This window comes from Crocodylus siamensis, chromosome 1, assembly GCF_052110815.1.
Source record: "Crocodylus siamensis isolate JL-2025a chromosome 1, ASM5211081v1, whole genome shotgun sequence".
Lineage (NCBI taxonomy): Eukaryota > Metazoa > Chordata > Crocodylia > Crocodylidae > Crocodylus > Crocodylus siamensis.
The window spans coordinates 416,105,169-416,126,128 of record NC_143395.1 but is presented as its reverse complement, the minus strand read 5'-3'; the positions used below and the strand labels follow the sequence as shown (position 1 = coordinate 416,126,128).

Genomic DNA, 20,960 nt, shown 5'->3' with positions numbered 1-20,960 from the left:
TGATTTGTTTTTAATGAATAAATAATATGTAATTAAGTGGCAGTTCAACTTCAGGAGGATATCATACAGGTGCTATCTCCATGTATCCCTTGCGTATGAAACCTGTCGAAACAGAAATTCACCCATTCATAATCTTATCAGATCCCCACTTTCTTTCCTGGCTATTGAAAGAAGCTTCTTTATGGAAAGATCACAGCATCTATTATCTTGGACTACAAGTAGTGACTGTGCATTGTTTACACAGTAAATACTGGTTAATGAGTAGCAGACTGGTATGCAACGATTTTTTTTTTCCTTGGATAAGAACTTAATTTTATAACATCTGCACCTGCTAGCCTGGCTGGAGCCCAGTTCTGCCCAGCATTCCTCTGGTATTCCCTTAGTTCACAGAGTTCAAATTCAGGCCCTTGTTGGTGTGTTTTACTGGAGCACAGAGCATAAATGCTGTCATAGCGTTAAACAATGTTGAGTTACAAGTACAAACTCAGATTTCAAAATCTTTCTTGAACTAATTCGGAAATCTTAATTTTTCAAATGTTTTGTGGCTTTAGAAACTGGTTTGGGATATTAATTTCAGTGAAGTGGTCACTGAGTGTACATAGTCTCTTCATCAACCTTGTTGCAAGCATTTTGCATGTGCAGAATTACTCTGTGGATTTACAGGTTAAGCATTCTTTAAACATGAAATGATGTGTGATAGGTTGTGACAGCTCCGTTACATCAGTGATGTGTTAAAATCTTAAATATAAATGGAGAGAGAGCGAGGAGAACTTTTGCCTAAACTCTAAAATGGCTTTGTTTATGATTCCTACAGTTCTTTCTTGGCAGTTAGATGCAGCTGGGGTTTTTTTTTAGGACTATAGGACCATAAAATAAAGTTGGTCTGAATATCAGGTCCTGCAGCTCTAGTGGGCGTTGCTTTCTAAAAGACTTCAGAAACCTGGTGATGCAGGTGTATATTCTGCAATTGGAAATGAGGCCACCTGGAAGAACACTTAACAATTTTTATTCATAACTTTACATACATGGCTAATGAGATTGGGTTGGCACCAAAGGATCCATAGGAATTTTTAAATGAGTTTTTGTTTTAAAAACAAGCAAGCATTATATAGTTATGCAGAAACTTTTATGACCTGCAAAGACATCTGTCCATGGCCACCTGACTCCACGGGAAAGGGGTGAGGGGTCCATTTCTTTAGTAGCAGCTTGAATATCTGAAATGGGAGGGGGAGCTGTACTCTCTTCCTTGAGCTATTGCTGACCTTATTTGTAGGAGTTGGAATACAGAACCCTGCTTGCAGTGTTTTGGCAGGCGGGCAAAGAAGAACTAGTTAAAAAAAAAAAAGGTATTTAAATTATGAATAGGGCTTGTCAGGACTAGGATATAAAATATATTTTAAGTTGTGCTAGCTGGTATGCTTTAATAATGCACCTTTTATCCTAGTCTTGACAAGCCACTGATGCTTCCACTCCCTGCTGTAGTGAAAGTCTGGTGAATTCACTGAGCGGTGAATCCCCACTGAAGGAATGCAAGATGAGCTCATGACTCTGGGCCCTGCGTCAGGCATGGGATAGGTATACCCTGCGTAGGGGCATCAAGTCCTTTTTTTGGTCCAGTATGGTAACATTGTTCTGGCTTCGTTATAGGAAGACTGCCTGCCATCATGGGGGAGGGATCAGATTTGCCCCAAGACGATTTAAACTTGGCCTCTTTAGCTCAGTGACTCTACTCTGGCAGCTCTTCAAAGCTCCTGTCTGTCTAGAAGCTCTGTGATGGGTTTGCTGTCCTCATTCAGCATGTTCAGACCATAGACAACCAATACAGTCCATTTTCTGACTGCTGGTCAAGTGAATGATTAAGGGTTCAATGTATTATCGAATTAGATGATTTTAAAGTATTTTCTTTAGATTTTAAACCTTGTATATTTTAATGGAGTGACTGTGGTGGTAATGTTTTCCAAAACAGTATAACGAGTATCTGTTTACAAGTAGAATACAGGGGGTTCATGTGGATGTCCTAGTTCATTTAGGAAATGCATATTTGTCTTTTTCTCCAGCTGTATAATTGCTGAGGACTGCATATGATGCATCTGAATCTAATACTTTAGGTGTTTAGTGATAGTTGTTAAATATTATTCATGATACATCTTATGTCTAAAGTGTTTTTTTTTTTTTTCATCAAATCAATTAACCTCAACTTATATTTTCCCCTTGTTTCCCCTTAATGCGAGAGAATGAGGTTTCTATAGTGGGCAAAGCTGCTGCTGCATGAATTGACTATTTTTCTGATTGGGTAAGATATAAGCACCCTGTTCAAATTCGCTGATGACACCAAGCTGGGGGGTAAAGTGATACACCGGCAGGCAGGGACCACATCCAGGCAGACCTGGATAGGTTGGAGAAGTGGGCGGATCTGAACAGGATGCGGTTCAACGAGGACAAGTGCAGGGTGCTGCCCCTGGGGAGAGGGAACCAGCATTATGGTTATAGGTTAGGGGCTGCCTCTCTCGGCAGCACAGAGGTAGAGAGGGATCTTGGAGTCAAGATTGACTCCAGGATGAATATGAGTCGCCAGTGTGATGAAGCAATAGGCAGAGCCAACCGCAGCCTATCCTGCATCAACGGGGGCATCACTAACAGGTCCAGAGAGGTCTTGCTCCCCCTCTGTGCGGCGCTGGTCAGGCCGCGGCTGGAGCCCTGTGTCCAGCTCTGGGTGTGGGGAACCTGGAGAGGGTCCAGAGGAGGCCACTTGTATGGTTGAGGGCCTCTGTGGCCAGCCCTATGAGAAGAGGCTGAGGCACCCGAATCTCTTCAGTCTCCACAAGAGGAGACTGAGGGGGGATCTCGTGGCTGCCTGCAACCTTATCAGGGGCCAGCAGCAGGGACTCGGGGAAAGTCCGTTCACCAGGGCCCCCCTTGGAGTCACCAGGAACAATGGCCACAAGCCGAGGGAGGATAGGTTTAGGTTAGATATTAGGAAGAACGACTTCACTGTAAGGGTGGCCAGAGCCTGGAATGGGCTCCCCAGAGAGGTGGTGCTCTCACCTTCCCTGGACATCTTCAAGAGGAGACTGGGCAGGCACCTGGCTGGGGTCTTATGACCCCTGCCACCCCCAGTGCTCCTTCCTGCCCATGGCCCTCCTGACTCATTGATTCTATGATTCTATAAAGAGATGTTCTTCCTGTAGTCTTAGAGCTATAGATCCTGTTGGCGCTGAAATTTGAGTGTCAGCTGATTGTACGTTGTGGGGAGAATGACATTATTTTTGATTGAGATGGAACAGCATGATCGTAGTCAGTCCTTTCACTTGCTGAGTTCTTGTTCTTTTTTTCCAGTTTTGATATGTATTTGGTCTCGATATAAATGCTTACAGGCATTTCTTCGGGTGGCATAATTACCACATACCTTTTACAGCAGGGGTGGGCAAAATACGACCCGCCAGGCCATTCTATCCAGCCTGCGGGGACCCTAAAAAACTTAGAAAATTAATATTTATCTGCCCCTGGTTCTTGTCAGAGCCTAGCAGGGGCTTCTGGCCTGGGACTGTGGGTCGGTTCATGGCTGTGCCAGTGCAGGAAATTCAGGTAAGAAGGGGGGCGGGGGGAGAGTGGGGACGACTGCGGGGATCTCCCCAAGCCAGCTCCTGCTGAGCCCCACGGTCTGGCCATGCAACTGGGAGCTGGCGAGTGGGTTGGGAAGCAACAGTGAGGGTGGGAGTGGAAGCAAGTGGGAGTGTGGGGCCAGCGCTGACACGGCCCAGAGCGGGACGATAGGAGCATGGGACGTGGGCTAGCAGGGGTCCCTTGAGCCAGGCTGGGCTTCACCAGCAGGGGATGGGGGAGCTGACCTGGCTCCATAGAGCCCCTGCCGGCCAGGACCCTGTGCTCCTGCTGGCCTGCTCTGGGCCCTGCCAGCGCTGGCCCCAGGACACCAGTGCCAGCCCTATGCTGCTGCTGGTTCCCATGCGCCCACTCATGCCCAGTGCCCCAGCCCCACGGTACAGGCGTGGAGCAGTGTGCAGCCCCGACCTCATGCTTGCCCACGGAGAACAAGCTGGTGCTCAGCGCAGGGGAAAAGCAGCCTCTGTCCCTTGTGGCCGGCCCTTCTTGCTGCAGCTGTTCACAGCCTGCATGGGGCTGTCCTGCCTCTGCGCCACATCAGCACCACTCCATGAGGCAGCTGTGGCAACGGAGAGCAGGCATAGGTAGCCCCGCGTGGGCTCCGAGCAGTTGCAGCATGGGGCGCCAGCCACGGGGAAGGGGAGCAGCCACTTTTCCCCCACGCTGAGCCTTAGATTGTTCCCCAGAAGCTGCTGCTCAGTGTGGAGGAAAGCAGCCTTGCCACTGCCGGGCACTGTTTGCTGTGGCCACCCACCCGGAGCCTGCGCAGCACTAGGCTGTGGTGTGGCTGCTTCACCACTGCCTCTGTGCTGGCCAGTGCCGCAGCAGTTGCTGTTGCTGCTGGCCTGTCAAGTCCTTTGGATGTGTTCTCATTCACTACTGTTGCACTGAGGCATGCAACAGAAGAACATTTTGGTTGTAAAGGCTGGAAGGCAGTCAGACTTGGGGAAGAGAGAGGAAGCGATCCTTTGGAAGAAGGGGGAGGAGTGTGTTTTGGCTTAGTCTGAGAAGATGGGGACATGGTCATGTGGTGGAACAGACCAGCAGGCGGGATGGGGAGCTCTGGGTGGGGAAAGAATTTGACAAGGGTTTTCTAGATTGGGGCCTCAACCCAAAGGTAGGAGTAGCTTGGCGGAGATCTTTCCTGGTGTCTGACTTCTGTAGGGACAGGCCTGACTATGGCTGAATGTGATGGGTCTCAAAATGCTGAATTTGCACACTAATAGTCGTAGATCTCTGGTTGCTGTTAACAGAGCATATTGTATACTGAATTGTTCTCTGCCTAAGACGGTTACAGACAACCTCACACTATTATACTTCATACTTTCCAATGGAACTAGGCTACGCTTCTGTAATCTCACAGGTTACCGGGTATGTGTGTGGTAGTTTTTAGCAACTGGGGCTGAGTCAAACTACTAACAGAGAGAGAAAATACGAACTGGCTTCATATAGATTTTAAATGTAGAGGAATATAGTAGTTGCATCTCGGGTCATCTGATGTATGCCACTTGGAAAATCCAAGCATAGTGTGAAGGACATGTTGCAGAACAGGAACTGAGAAAACGTAAGATTGGGTATTAAAAACAAAATTATTCCTGCATATAGATACTGAAAAAAATAGAAGGAGCTAAGCTTGCTAAACTGAGGCAAGTGTTATATAGCCACTATTCCAAGACAGTGTGCTGGGGAGAAGTATAGTGTCTTCCTCTTCCCAGTACGCAGCTGCTGGGAAGAGGATTCCTGAATCCACTCTGTGGCTTCAGCATTATTTGTGTTGGTCCTTGCCTAGCAGATGTCCAATAAATTCCTCTTTGCCTCCTGGAAAGGAGAAGGAACTGTAGCATCATCCCCTTCATCACCCTCAAGAACTTCCCGGTTACTGCAGGCAGGGGGGTCTCTGCTGCTGTGTTCTGCTCCTTGGATTTCTGGATGCATCTTTACTTTTCTTTTTTCCAGGGCCATCCTCTAATGCAAGGCTGTCTGGTTTCTGAGTGACTGAGGGATTGTAGCAGGAGGCTTGCTGCTCCCGCTACTTTAAGAGAAGGCAGATTGCAGGTGGCAGCCGGGAGTTACCTGACCAAAAGTGGGGTGGGCTTACAGGATATAAGCCCAGAGCCTGAGCTGGGGTGGAGGTTTGACAGCTGAGATATGAAGAACTCCTAAACAACAGGGCTGCAGCCAGGTTCCTGGCAAGCACCTAAGCTGGGGTAAGCAAGCGGCTGGTTGGGAGAGCAAGTGGGGTAAGAGACCCGTAGTCTGTAGGGGGCGAGAGGCAGAGTCAGCAACATGTAGCTCAGGAGGGTGCAAGTGTCAGCAGGGCCAGGAAGCCCAGAGGTCTCACTGGTCCAGGAGCAGAGTCAGGACTTGGAGATTGGCAGGGCCAGGGGAGCCCATGAGTCTCCAGCTGGCCTAGGAGAAGGGCCAAAGATCAGAGGTCACAGCCAGAGACTGAGGGAGCCAAGGAGCCTGTAGCTAAAGAGGGGCAAGGACTGGGGCTGGGACACTGCAACCCAGGAGGGGTGCATGTCAGCTGGAATAAGTATCATCTGCAAGGTGTGGGCTTAGGCATATGCCTATGTATTGGGGAGGAGGAAGGCCACATAATTAGCCCTTAAGGCAGAGACACCTGAGCTCAGGAGTGTGAGATCTGACTTGGGAAGCCCTGGGGCAGCCTCCCTTTCCCTAATAGATAGATAAATGTATCAAGACATGGCAGGTGAGAAGGGGAGATTGCTTAAAGAGAACCAGGGTTAGAAATGGCAGAGGAGGCTCCAGGGGCTTGAACCCTGTTACAGGGATGCACACCCCCTAGGCCTTGTGGCAAACCACTTTGCAATGGCCACCCTACTGCATCACTTTGGTGTCCCAAGCCCCCTGAGTCCCCTAACCATGGCTTCTCTCAGCCCTGTGGGCCATGCCATATTGCTCTGCCCCCAGGGACAGGGGCAAGAAGCAGAAGCTGGGGGGCAGGACTTAGAGATGCGCCTAGGGCAGCAGCGGGACAGTGAAGGGGGGCAGAGCCTGCACTGGGAGCGCAGGGGTCACAACTTAGCACCTTGGGACTTGCATGTGGCCCAAGGCTGGCAGTTGGACAGCCCTGCTCTAGTGAATGGCTCTGGTGCTTGTCTCTGCCCCCTGGGGATTTTTTTGCCAAGGAAAAGCAGGGTGAAAAATCAGATGCCAGCTGGTGCCAGGGGTTTTTAATGGCAGCAGTTTTTGCTCTTCTCCAGCTTGGGAAAATGAGTGATAGGGCAGGAACTGGAGCTGACTCTCTGCAGACTCATGAAAACAGTATTATTATACTGTTTGCATTTGTAAGACTTTCTTTGTGATCAGGTGATCTAAAGAATTCATTTTTTCCCCTTTAAAATGAAATCTTCAGAAATTGAAGGCATTTCTTCCTTCCCAGGAAAGAGTTTCCTTCTTATTGAAAATAAATGAGTGATCTAATTTTATGTTTAGAGCTCTGTCTACTTAAATTGAGTAGGTGCAGCATCATTCTTTTAATGCAACATTGCAACACAACCTTTTGCAGAAGTCCCTCTGAACATCCTTACATTTAAAGTGCACCAGAATTACTGATTGAGGCACATTATCAGTAATTAGTCATTTAATGAGATGTTCACATTCTTGCTGGAATTAAATCCTGGTGATGTTTGGACTGGAACTGCTAGAGGGAAGGTTGGAATGTTCTTCAGTAATTTTGCCGACCGAGTGTGGAAGTCCAGATTTTCAAGCAAAGAAAAAGAAAGTTTCAGTATAAACATAGCCACAATATAGTGATTCAAACCAATCTTGGCACACTGAAATGAACCATAGTGCCTTTTTATTCTTGTCCCAAACTGGTATAAAGCAGTAACGGGTTTCTACTTTAATACTGGAAAGTAGCTATAATTTTGATTCACTTGACAGTTTTAATTAACAATTCTGAGTTCAGTTTTTTGTAATCTGCAGTGCAAATGATAAGAGAACTATTTTTGTTCTGTTTATAGGAGGAAAAAATACCAAGTGTTGTTTTTAATATTCTACTTGGACTCACTTCGGTTCTGAAGTGAAATACAGTTTTGTTTTGTTTTTAAATATAAAAAGCAATTCTAGTACCTAATGAAGAACTTTTAGATTAAGGGCTTCTGTTTCCCTAACAGCTTGCTGCAGACCTCAATATTTTTCCATTAGTAGCTAGTGAGCACAGTACTGAAGTCAGCATTTATATTGGGCAGTGAGTAAAAATAAATTAGACTGCTAAATGAAACAAGTTTGACTGTTGGTTATATTTTTAGTGTTGACAAAAAATACTTCTCTTCAAAATCATTGTCTGTTCCTCACATCATAGATTCTCTTTGGCACTTTACCCCATTATAGTGCTTATAGTGGTTAACCATTATAGTGGTTAATTCTCATTTTTTTCCCTCTTAAAATACTGTTTTTATGTAGGTACCTAGAGTTCTGGATTTATTGTGTCCTCATATGTACCTAATACATTTGGGCAAAACCTTCTTTATTGTAATATCCATAATAATAAGGCAAGATGTGTTCAAAGGACTATGTTTATTTAGTTTGGATGTCAGATATATAAATAGGCATACACGGGGTAAAATTAGGAATTACTCTTTTTACCCTACCAACTAATAAAGGTTTTAATCTTGAGAGAGATGAGCGTTCCTCTCTAGTTCCACCTTGGCGTCTTAGTAGTTGAAGGCACTTAGCACCATTCACAACTGAGCCCACAGTGAGGGCAGCAAAAAGGACCTTCTGGGTGTTTGTGTTTGGAAAAGAAATATGTGAAATCTGGTGATTTTTTCTCTTGCCTTAGCAGTGATTCTGGTTTGTTTTCCATTTTTGTGTCTTCTGCGGGCAGCACTTGCAGCTTCTTGAGCTTTGTCTTCACTAAGGCAACTTTCTAAGCAATTCCCACTTTTGCGCAGGGGGCTTAACGTAGTTTTATTTTAAACAATGTCAGTCTTGTTCTGAGTGGGTGTTTTATACACGAGAGCTACTCTAATTAAAGTGCCCGCACCTCCTGTATTGGCTTTCACACACTGAAAAATGGCGTTGGGGGCACTTCAACTAAAGCTGGTCAAACGAGCTTTAGTTAAGTTGTCCCCATTGCCATTTTTCAGCACATGGATGCTGATACACGAGATACTGGAGTCTGCTGGAGTATGGTATAGGGCTGAGTGAAACGGCAGCCTTCCATTTCTATGGAACAGCATTTCATTTCAAATTTTATTTCAATTCGAAACTGCTGTTCTGTTTCATTTCATCGAAACAGTGATGCTGTTTTGACGTTTTGCCCATACACTATAATGGGAAAGCTCAAAACAGCCTCTTTCATCTGCCAAGCAGATGGGAGGGCTGTGGGGCCTGTTCCAGTCCTCCTGGGGCTGTGGGCCCCCGATCTGCCTGCCAGATGAAGGAGGGAAGCCAGGTGGTGCTGCCTGGGACCAGGAAGCTGGGGAAGGGAACTGAGCCCGATCTCTCAGTTCCCCTCCCCAGTGCTACACTGGGGAAAGAAACTCAGCCCAGCTGAGCTAAGTTCCCCTTCCCAGCCCAGTCATAGCACTGGGGAGGGGAACTCAGCTCAGCTTGGCTAAGTTGCCTTCCCCAGCCCCGATCGCAGCCCTGGGCCTAGTTCCCTTCCCCTGTGCTGTGATCAGCTTCCTGCAGCCTGGCGGTGGGAGGCGGGAAGAGCCAGGGCTGTGCTCCTGGCTAAGCCACATGAGGCTGCAGAGCCACTGGGAGCACAGCCCTGGTTCTCTCTTGTCTCCCACCACCTGGCTGCTGGCTGCTTTGAAACTTTCAAAATGTTTCAACTAGCCTCATTTTGTTTCAAAGCCCTTCACTTCGATTCGATTTTGCTGTTTTGAGCTCGAATGAGTTGAAACAGTGTTGAATTGAAACAGCCGGCGAAATTTCTCACAGCCCTAATGGTTATTACCGATTAAATGAGCCTGCTCCAATGCACTGTGCCTTGCTGCTCATGTATAGGTGCCCAGTAAGTCTAGTCTAGGTGGTGCTGAAAGGCCTTGTGAACATGGGGCTCCTGTCATGGCTAATGCTGGGGCATCTCAGTAGCAGACAAGAAGAAGGAGAAATTTTGTAAAAATTCTGTACCGCAGGCAGTGTTACAAGCTTGGAGGAGGAATAACTTGGCTGTACTAGAAAGATCACCCATTGCTGCAAATGCCTGATAGTAATGACTCCATCTGAAATGATGCAACTGATGAAGTGGTTGGGACCATCCAGTATTCGCAGAATTTCACGAAGTATAGGGTGGATATAGGTTAATGTAGCTGATCAACCTAATAAACGCTTTTTTTTTTTTTACCCAAAGATCCATTTGCCAACCTCTTGATGATACATTGTGTGAATCTTTCTTTTAAAAATTGGATACCTGGGTTGGGTTCAAGACCAGCTTTGGAGACAGAAGAAGACAGGTACTTGGTCTTGTTTTCAGTCAGGACTTAATAAAGGCATGTGTTGTCTCGATACCAATGAAGGGGAAGCTTTTCTTGGTGAGTTATGTCCTCAAATTCTGCAGACTGTAATAATGCCTCACAGGGAGTGGTGTTCTAGCCCTGGATATGGCCAGCACATTGCTGTTTTTTTGGATTCTTTTGGCAGCTCAAGTGCTGCATTAACTGCTTCTGCGGGTTTGTAACTGTTTATTGAATTAAACTGATGTTGCTGCTGGTATTTCTGGTGGACTTTTCCACCCTGCTTTTGTATCCTTTCATGTCTGGTAGATGTGGTCTTCCAGTTAATAAATGCTGAGCTGTTTTTGTTTTTAAACTGGGTCAGGTGATGAATGTGTTCAATATGTTGTGGTTTCTCTTCTCTTTGTCATTTTCTGTAGTCCAAAAATACACAAGGGGAACTTTTCATGTCTATATTTGGCAACACAAAAACCGGTCTGTAAGGGAGAGCAGCAGTACCTGATAATCTCCCAACTGTAGCCCAGAGCAAAATCATCCTGGTTGGGTAGCATTTACTGCAGACATGGGGCATGTCTACATGAGATGCTTTCAGCACAGTAGTCTAATTCTACTGCGGATTAGTGTGGCAGCTAAAACCTGTGCTAATACGCAGTAGATTTAGTCTGCTGAGAATTAGTATTTAAAAAAAAAAAAAGACCGTTTGCTTGCAGTAATGCACAGTAGCACTGATTTACAGCACATTTAGTACCTGTATTTACAGGCACTAAACTTAGTGCCGTAATCGTGGCACGTGGATGAAAGTGTAGACACGCCTATGGTTGGCAATGCATGCCTATGCCTTGTGGTAGCAAAAGAGCACTGCCCAATGGCTTAATTAAAATATATACGTATAATATATGGCTTAAAGCCGTTTGTGTGTGTGTGTGTATATGTATGTATGTATGTATATATGTGTGTGTGTGTATGTGTATATGTGTATATAATATAAAAGAGCCATGTATGGCTTAAAGCCACACACACACCCACCCCTTTTGTAAATTTTGTAAAATTCCAGGAACTAAATAGTAATATGTTTTATTTTTAAAAAGTTAAATGAAGATCAGTTTATGAACATTCATTTGTAATATTTTTGAGAATCAAATATTACAAGACTGATTAGTGAAATTAAACTTAACTAAATCCCCCCCCATTTTTTCCTGTACTAGTTGTGAGAGTTGTTAAATGTAGACAGCAGATTTTAAAACTCTAATTTTAATACTCTAAGGTGTTGCTAGTAAGCCATGTAAGAATCTTTTAGGATCTTTTATCTTGCTCCTTCCTTCCCTTGGTGCCTGTGAGAAAATATTTATGTCTGGGCTCCACACTCTACAGCAGTTGTTCTTCACACAAAGTCTCTATCCTCCCGCGCTCTATGCGGCAAGCATCCTTTTAATGAGAAAGGAAAAAATGCTTCAGAGTCTAATTTTATGAGAATAGCTCAACCATGCAGAAGGCTTTGGAAGATTTATGGCAGTGGAGCCATTAGATATAGTTCATTTCTAGCTCAAATGCCAGATGCGAGTCATTCATGGATAGTGAATAAAATGTTTTGGCACTTGGGAGCGTGTTTAAATACATATAATACCAAACATAAAATAGTTATTTATTGGCTCTGATATACTCTCTGCCCGTATCCAAATAAACAATTTCACTTGAGGGCAATGCATACTGTATGGTGATTTCAGTTCAAAAGTGTGTGTTTAATGATATTTGAGTGTAAAGTTGTGTGAATTAATGCACGCTCTGTGGGGGAGCTTCCTAGAAATGTTGGGAAAATCAGGCATCTATTAAATTGCTTTACGATTATCAGTGTAAAAAGTACATGTAAACATAACATTTTCATTAATCTTGGCTGTTGGAGACTAAGGCATTTGACAGGTCAGAGGAAAACAACGCTTAAGTTTTCCCAGCTTTTATTGCTATTATAATTGAAAGGTAACTTTTATTTGTGAAGTAATTGATACCCAAGAGAGAGTGATTTCTGGAGTTGAAAAAAATTATTCTGCGGGGCTGTATTTCTCTTGCTGTGGATGCAGGGTCTCCCTTTCTCATAAGCGGGAGAAGGGAACAAAGGCTGAGATTCTTGGGTTGGAAGTACTCGAGGAAGGATGCCAAGCAGCTGACACAGGGTTGTGGTGGTTTAAAGGCAGTTGTGTCCTAGTAAAACCAAGGTGTAAATTGAACATACAAGAAAAATGACAACCTGTGAGCACGCAGCTGCCATGCCACCCCTGAGCCAGAGGCTGCTATCTTGTGAATGTACAGTATTCATTTTAATGTCCCTGGATACAACTTGCTTTATGATTTAATTGTAGCAGCAATGGTTACTTGAGCATGTCTTCGTGCTGCTCTTTCCTTGTTTCTCCTGGTCCAGAGCACCACTCTCCTGTGGGTAACCCATTAGATTTTTTTTTCTGTTCATTTCCCCAAACTGATCTGTAAAATGATATTGCCTGCTTCACTTGCAGCTCTCCAGGAGCTCTTGGTGTTTCCCAAGACCATTTCCAGACTGCTTTCCTCTAAATTTATTTTGCTGCTTCTACCTGTGCTGTCATTAGTGTAATGAGGCTGGAGATGGCTTGGTTACAGCAGTAATGTAATTTTAATGTGTTAACTATTTAAGGGATTCTTTTTTGCATGGATCAGTTTGTATGTGATTGTGTAGGGTTAAACTAAAACAAATGATCTTAGTTGACAGAATAAGTGTAGATGGCAAGGAGCTGTAGCAACATCGATGTTCTCCTCTGCTTTTCCTTCTTTTTTCCCCCTTTGGTTTATGTAGCACTTTTATACTACTTCAGTTCATTGTGTGCACTGTAGTACCCATGGTACAACTTTCCAGGTTTGCTGCAATTGTACATGCATGAAAGAGAGGGAAGGACAGTCATAATACCATGTCTGAGAGCACTTAGAAGTGCCGTTGCGACATTCATTGAATTGTGAAGGCGTTATTCAGTTGTCAAAGAAGACTTTTTGGCAATCACTATAAAAGTATAATGTGCAAAATGTAAAGGAGAACCATACACTATAAATAATAACACACTGAGCATCAGTAACAACAAATTCTGGACCTTTTGCTTTTTAATCATAGTACTGACAAGTAATCGTGTGTAGAGTGGCAAGTCTGCTCACTCTGCCGTACTGGAAACTAGAATAGGTAGGTAGTCTTCCAAAATAGATACGCTTCCCTGGGGCATCTAACTAATAAGAATTTCAGACTCTGTTACACCTTCATTCGGTGCCATAATTATTCCCCTAATAATACCAACCTCATTTCCTGAAAGAAAACAGCAGTGTGTACAGCAGTTGCCCTTGCTGCATGCTGCTGTGGGTGTTAATTATCTGCCAGGTTACAATGCTGCTTTGTGTCTAGCCACTAGGGTATAATCTCTGCCCCTTCCAAAACCTCTGACTGATGAGAACCATATTATTGCCCAAAAAACCTACCATCAAAGCTATTGAACTGCTTCAGGTTTTTGGTTTTTTTTTTTTTAATTTTTACATGTTTCTTTCTGTGGTAGTGGAAAAATATAAAATACTGATTTTTACTGTTTTTAGCTCTCCATCTTCTCTTACCTACTTTCCTTGAAAATTTCCCACTGGAGGTTTAACTGGTGTGACTTTTTTCAAATGCATGTGCATTAACAATATGAAGTCAGGGGGAGGTGGTTAGCTGTGGTAGTCTGAAGTTGGGCAGAAGGCAGGGCAGAGGTGGCATGTTAAAGGCTAATTTGTTCAGAAAGGCATGCATTTTACAGGCCACAGCTTACTTCAGTAGATGCTGTGAATGGACTTGCAGCGAGCAGGGGTGCTAAGCAGAAAGGAATAAAGTCATTTAAATACAAAGGGTGGGGAAAGAGGGAAGAAAGGAGGGGGCACTGCTCCGAGAAGTGGAGGTCAGTTGGAGATTAGTGGGGATCTCAAACAAAGCAGTCAACCCGTTGATGGGCATAGGGGTTATAAAAGCTAGACCCAGGTGGTGGGGTAAGAATCCAGAGTCTCTGTTGCGACCGTACTGAAGACAACCAGTCTGTGGTGTTCTCATTCCAGGATTTTGCATTCAAGTTGTTTGTTTTAAAATTTTATTTTTTTTAAGAACAGGTACTTTGAGGTCAGAAATGAAATGCCCCGGGAGGTGAAACTGGCTTGCCATCAACTTCTGTGTCTTTCTGGAATTGATGGCAGATTGGGGTCCATTCCTCCGTCGATGTAGCAATTGTCCTGTTTGTCCACTGCAGACAGGTGCTGTAAGCAGGTGATGGCATATATAATGTTGGTAGAGGAGCAGGTGAATGAACAGATGTTCTGATCCATGTTGTTTAGGCCAGTGACGATGTGTGCTGTCCTGATGAGGGTGCACAGCTGGCATCCGAGTCCATTGCAAGGTTAGGGGCCTTGGTGAGAAGAGGAGTTATGTTGCTGGGGAGATGCAGCTTGGAGTGGCTTTAGGTCAGGTTGTCAAACGTGTGGCCCATGGGCCGGATCTAGTCCCCAGTGTTGTCTCTGTCTGATCAGACCCATATGAGGCTCAGTGCTTAGCCATGGTACAGGGCTGGCCTCGAGGCAAGAACAGGCCCATGGACTCCCCTCCTCCTCTCCTTCCCCCATCAGTATATGCAATCTGGAGCTGCTCTAGCCAGTCTGGGACCTGTGCTGCATGTAGCTGGAGCAGCAGCAATGCTGTACATGGTGACTTCCCCAGCCAGAATGCATCACACACGGTGCCTGCTCTGGGATGTGCTTTGCATGTGGCACCTGCTTTAGCTGCAGCCGGTCCAATATTCACACTGCATGCAGCACTTACAGGTGCCATGTGCCGCGTGGGTCCTAGACTTGCTTCATGTGCAGTGAAGTCTTGGAGATGCCAGGGCAGGTGCTGCATGTGGCATAATCTGGCCGGGTGGCCCTGTGTGCACCACAGCTGCTGCTCTGGCTGAATTGTGCAGCACAGGGCACCCATGCAACTCTGGCCCCAGATTGCCTGGAATAGCCCCAGATCCGGTATGCTGGGGAGGGAGAGGAGGAGTGACTCCATGGGCCTGATTCGGCCCACAGACTGGCCCCATACCACTCATCCAGACACGGAGGGAGAAAATCACAAAACTTTCCTTTCCTTTCACTGTTACACCCTGGGTATGTAGTTGATGACAGAAATATTGTTCGACCATTTTTGGATGAGCAGCAGTGTTCGAGCAGAATATCCATGCCAGAAGTAACTTAAAAGGAGAGGATCTACATCTGAGCGAAAGGGGGTGGTGATTTCATATGTGTATGGTGAATTTTTGGTAGTCATTGAAACCAGAATTTTTCAGTTTAGTAGAGCCCACAACTGTTGAAAAAGGCTTGCAACTACACCTTCTTTATTATTTTCTTTTCACAAGAGCAGCTGATCGATGTATTAGAAGTGATCTCCATTTTTCAGCAAACACTAAATTCAGCGAAACAAGCATGTCTCTAAGATTTTTGTTGTTGGTTGCTTTTTTAGGTGTGGATATGAAAGGCATAATAGAAAAATGGGCTTATGTGCTTTACACAGAATGACTTGTAATAGTCTGCCTACGCATCTGGCACGTGGTTTACTGGCTGGGATTATCTGGGCATCTCATCTAGTCACTTCTTTGCCATTGCAAAGTTTTTGGGTGTTCGTGGTAATGTGGTCTCTTTGTTTTTTCTACCAGTGGAACATTTTTGAGGAATCAAATATTTTGCACAATTAAAATTCTTGGGCATGTAATATGGAATTTAAGTGATACCTAATATCCTGTAAAATACAAGAGGTCAGGCTACATGAATTGATTCCCCCTCCTTGCCTTGTTTTCATAAAGGTTTTAGAGAAAAAAATCACAGAAAAGTTTAGCAAAATATTTATTCTCTGAAAATGACTGGTCAGAATCTTTTCTGAGGTGTTTCCAAAACTTTGAAAAGATGCAACAAACCAGCTGGACACAGTGCTGTGCTTTGGCTCCCACATGACTTACTTTGAAAAAGTAATTTGATGATCAAACGTTGTTTGTATTGCTGCAGTGCCGAGGGAGCCGAGGCAAGGACAAGGGCTGCCATTGTGCTAGCTGCAGTTCTGCGAACAAAACCAAGCAAAAATGGTGCCTGCCTCAAGTTTACAGTTCAAGTACAAAGTAAGAACAGCTGATGGGTACATATAAAGGAATGCAAGTGCTCTACTCAGCTTGGTAGAAGATTCTCTCAGCATAAGCATGGCAGTTGGTGGGCAAGTGAAATTCAACCAACTCCAATGAAATCGCAGTTGTGCAGAGGCACGGCACTGCTTGGGTTACTGCTTTTGTCCGAAGTGGAGCCTTGTAACCGTTATCCAGATACGCTAACGTTTATGCACAAACACGCACCTGACTTCTTAACATGGGATACTCTCAGTAACGAGGCATACAAATGGATAGTGTTCCTTGCTTATGAGAATCATGTGTAATAGCTGCTAAAGGAACCTAGTGGTGAGTATTTTCCTTGGGTGGTATCTTCAGAGGTCTGGTTTTAAGAGATCTCTTTAAGCCAACAGGAGGAGCATGGAAGAGAGTGTGCGTTTCCAGACATCTTTAGTCATCTTTTACTTCAGTGAATTTTTATTTAAAATCTCAGTTTTTCCCAGAATAGGTCAAACTTTAACAAGTATTCTGCATTTTTAATAAGAATAGTTTGCATCTTTTACAAATGGAGATTTGATTATTAACATAAACCCTGTTGAGCATGGACTACATTGTATAGAGATCAATTCTTGAAACAAGAGTGAGGATTATATATACCTGTTTTATTTTTGTAATCATTTTAAAGCTGCTGCTCCCCTTGCTTCGGATGATAAATATGTATCCACTGAAGCAGAGAATTAAGAAACATATTATCTGTTGATTTCTGCTATTGTCTAGGTATTAAGAAGTCCATTGTTCTCAAGCATAGTTAGAACCGTACAGATAGCAAACTTAAAGACTAATGCAAAATCAGCTCCTAACTCACAACTATCAATTTTAGTGCCTCTACTAAAAGTTAGTGCTTTCTTTTGCTAGTTGGCATTTACTTTTATTCATCATCACATTTCTTGTTATCTTAGTGAATATGTAGTGACAGTGTGATGCACAGCTCTTATTTTTACTTTTCCCAAATGCAGTTTTCTCTAATTAAAGTGTAGTTGGTGAAATAAGTAATATAAACAGTCTGAATTAGAGTTCATAATGTATTATGTTTCTCTACCCTACATGGATTTCTGTAATCAGATTTGTTCCCCCAGTTTTTCTTAGGTTATTTCCCTATTTCCCTTTAATTATTTCCACCATGATTGCTAAAATAATTAAGGACAGTGAATAAGCCTAAGGAGGGAATGCAGAGAAGTCTGCAAGATACATTTATGATCTTGGCCCAGAAAGAACAATTCACAGCTCTTAAAAATACAAAATACTGTTATTGACTTGTGATTTATTTTGTTGGGATTTTTCATTCTGGTTACTAGGTTCTGTCAGCTAGTGGTCCATATGTATCTGGTGAGACCCCAGCTGGAGGACTGTGTCCAGTTCTGGGTGCTGCACTTCAAAAAAGACGTCGAGAATCTTGAAAAGGTCCAGAGAAGGGCCACAGGAATGATGAAGGGCCTGGAGGACAAACCTTTCAAGGAAACACTAGGGGATCTGGGGATCTGGGACAGTTCAGCCTGCGGAAGAGAAGACTGAGGGGGAACCCGGTGGCTGTCTATAAGTATGTAAGGGGTGAATATCAGGAGCTGGGAGAAACTGTTCACTAGGGCTCCCCAGGGAAGGACAAGGAGCAATGGCTATAAACTCTCAGAGCATGGGTTCAGGTTGGATGTAGGGAAAAACTTCTTTACGGTAAGGGGGACCAGAATCCAGACTAGACTTGCCAAGGAGGGGGTGCAGTCCCCAACCTTGGAAGTCTTCAAGAGCAGACTGGACAGACACCTTGCTGGGATCATTTGATTTCATCAGTATTCCTGCCCAGAGCATGGGGGTTGGACTCGATGATCTTTCAAGATCCCTTCCAGCCCTTAATTTCTATGATTTTATGATCCAATGCTAAGAAGATGCAAATTTCTTTGATCTGGGAATTGGCTTCAGTGTAGCTCATTAAATGTTATAATCACATGGCAGTGTATTTGTAGCTCAACTTCACACTTTGGATTAACCACTTAGGTTGTTAATTGGGACAGTCACACACACACAAAACAGTGTGGATGGCCAGTTTCAAAGCTTTTAAAATCAATATTAATTTTGTGTGTGTGTGTGTGTATTTTTTTTTTCCTTTTCTCCAAATCAGCATGTGACTTTTTTTTACTTCTTAGTTTCTCACACCAGCTGCACAGATGATGAATAATATATAGAAATACAGTTAACTACACAGGTGGTTAGTAGTGTTCGTTTGAAGTCAGAAGCCACTTGCTCTAAGGTGCCATCCTGACCTCTACCTTCTCCCTGTCACAATAACTGCAGAGATAAGTTGGTTTTTTTGTTTTTTTTTCACTTCGAATCACTGCTTTTTGAGGCTGGTGTTACCCGTAGCGCTTCTATTACAAGTGGACAGATGGAGGAAAAAGTTGAAGGAAGTAGTACATGTATTACTTGTATTAGTGAAAACCACTCCACCTTTTTGCTTGTTCTCTAAGCTCCAGTGATGGTTATAATCATGGTGGTGAAAAATTATTCTTTTGTACTGTGTGGTTTCTTTTTCATGGTCACTTGTGAAAATATTCTTTTGATTCCTTTGTTCATCTCTCTTCTGCTTTCCATTCATCCGAGGAGATGCATTTCACAAAGAAACGGAAAGAATATTTTCACAGGTGACTGAAAAAGGGAGAGGAAAAAATAATTCCTACAATCTCTTCCAGTACCCTTAATGGAAACTAACTTCTGTCTGCTTCCTAGATGAATTTATGTGCGTTTGACATGGGGTGAGAAGCTAGAAAATGGCATGTCTTGTTAGAGAAAAAAACACAGGCTGGAGAAATCAAATCACATTTAATAGACTGTATAATGCAACTTTAGCTTAGTTGTGTTTCTGTACATTGTTTTATCACTTGCACTTTTTTCTTGTTTTTCCACCAACTGAGCAAAATGGTTTCATAGATTTCATAGACATTAGGGCTGGAAGGGACCTCGAAAGATCATGGAGTCCAGCCCCCTGCCCAAAGGGCAGGAAGTCAGCTGGGGTCATAGGATCCCAGCAAGATAAGCATCCAATTTGCTCCTGAAGGTGTTCAATGTAGGTGCTTGAACCACCTCCGCTGGCAGGCTGTTCCAGACCTTGGGGGCTCGGACAGTAAAGAAATTCTTCCTTATGTCCAGCCTGAAACGGTCTCGCAGTAGTTTATGACCATTCGACCTTGTCATCCCTTGGGGTGCTCTGGTTAGGCTTAGAAGAGGCAACTTGAAATTTGTTCTAAAATGGGTGTGAAGCCTGTCTAAATGTTGTTAACCCCCACAAACTTGTGCTAATGATAGATGGTAGAAGTTGTGATGCCTGTAGCTCAGTGGTTCTCAACTTTTTTACTTTCAAGGCACCTCTTGTTAGACTCAAGGCACTGATTGGAACATGTCAGCTCCTTAGTTTCCACTTGATTTTTGACTACAGAAATAAGATAGAGCAATTTGTTCTGTTGCAAAGAACTTGGAAAGCCCACAGCAAGTCAGAATGCTTTTAACACTGTGGATTCCTGTCTGAAATCTCTGTTTGTCTTGTGAATCATGTTTGCGTGCCTAACAGTGCCAACATTGCATGGCACCATGGTGACCCCCTGGAAAGGTTTTCAAGACACCCCAGAGGGCTGCAGCACCCTGGCTGGAAATCACTGCTATAGCTAGTTACCCCACAGTGACTCCATTGTAAGAACCTACGTGCACTTGCTTTGAGACATTGGTCAGGCTGAAATTTTCCATGCTCTGTGTCGATCTAAATAACATCCTGTTGAATTGCTGGGAAATGGCTCGGCAGATCTCGAGGGTGAGCTCAGGGGAGACACTCAGGATAAATGGGAAAAGTAACTGTCATTGAGGAGCTCTTTTGTTTCTTTGCAACATGAACTTTTAGAGTTTCACCTAAACTCTGTGATGTTTCTGTTTGCCCTGAACACATTCCTCCACCTCCTTATACTCCTGCATGCCTATCAATGTACGCATCTGCTATCCCCACAGAGAACCTGAGCATGATCCATCGATGGTCTGCAAAGGCTGGATGTGACTCACTCATAGAAAATGAGGGCTGGAAGGGACCTCAGGAGGTGGTATCTAGTCCAACCCCCTGCTCAAAGCAGGACCAACCCTCACTAGATCATCCCAGCCAAGGCTTTATCTAGTTAGGTTTAAAAAAAAAAAAGACTTCCCCTGCACTTGCTTCTCAATAAATCATTATTCCCAGCCAGTTTGCTGTGCCTGTGGGCTCAAGCAGTTGTCTTCAGTCTTGGCATTTAAAATAGTAGACTGGCTGCTGCATTCATTGCACAGTTCTAAATAGTGCATTGTTCACTCCTGTTGGATAGAGGTAATTTGGGGGCGGGAGGGTATTCCCACCTGACCTCCTGCCTGTGGCAGGATCATCTTTATCCAAACTATCACATACAAATCCATTGTCTAACCCTGGGGTGCTCAGCCTCCAGCCCACAAGTCAAATGCAGCTGCAAAAATATCAGATTTGTCCTGTGGGGCTCCCCATGGGTCGGGACATTTGGCAGCAGGGGACTAGTGGCCATTAATATACATGTCCTCCCCTTTCTCTGCCAAATTCCCAAACCCCAAGCTCTGTGCGGCCACTCAGGGCTGGGCTAGGTTGGGTTGGGCTGGGCTGCCTCCCCTTAATTGATGTGCTCGCCCCAGGTTCTAGACTGGGACCGCTGGTCAG

General features: G+C 44.3%; 1 protein-coding gene across 4 annotated transcripts in view; it reads left to right on the top strand.

Moving 5' to 3' along the window:
• Window positions 1-20,960, top strand: part of FCHSD2 (FCH and double SH3 domains 2) — a 247,700-nt gene that overhangs the window by 3,480 nt on the left and 223,260 nt on the right. The gene's annotated exons all lie outside the window — the stretch shown is intronic.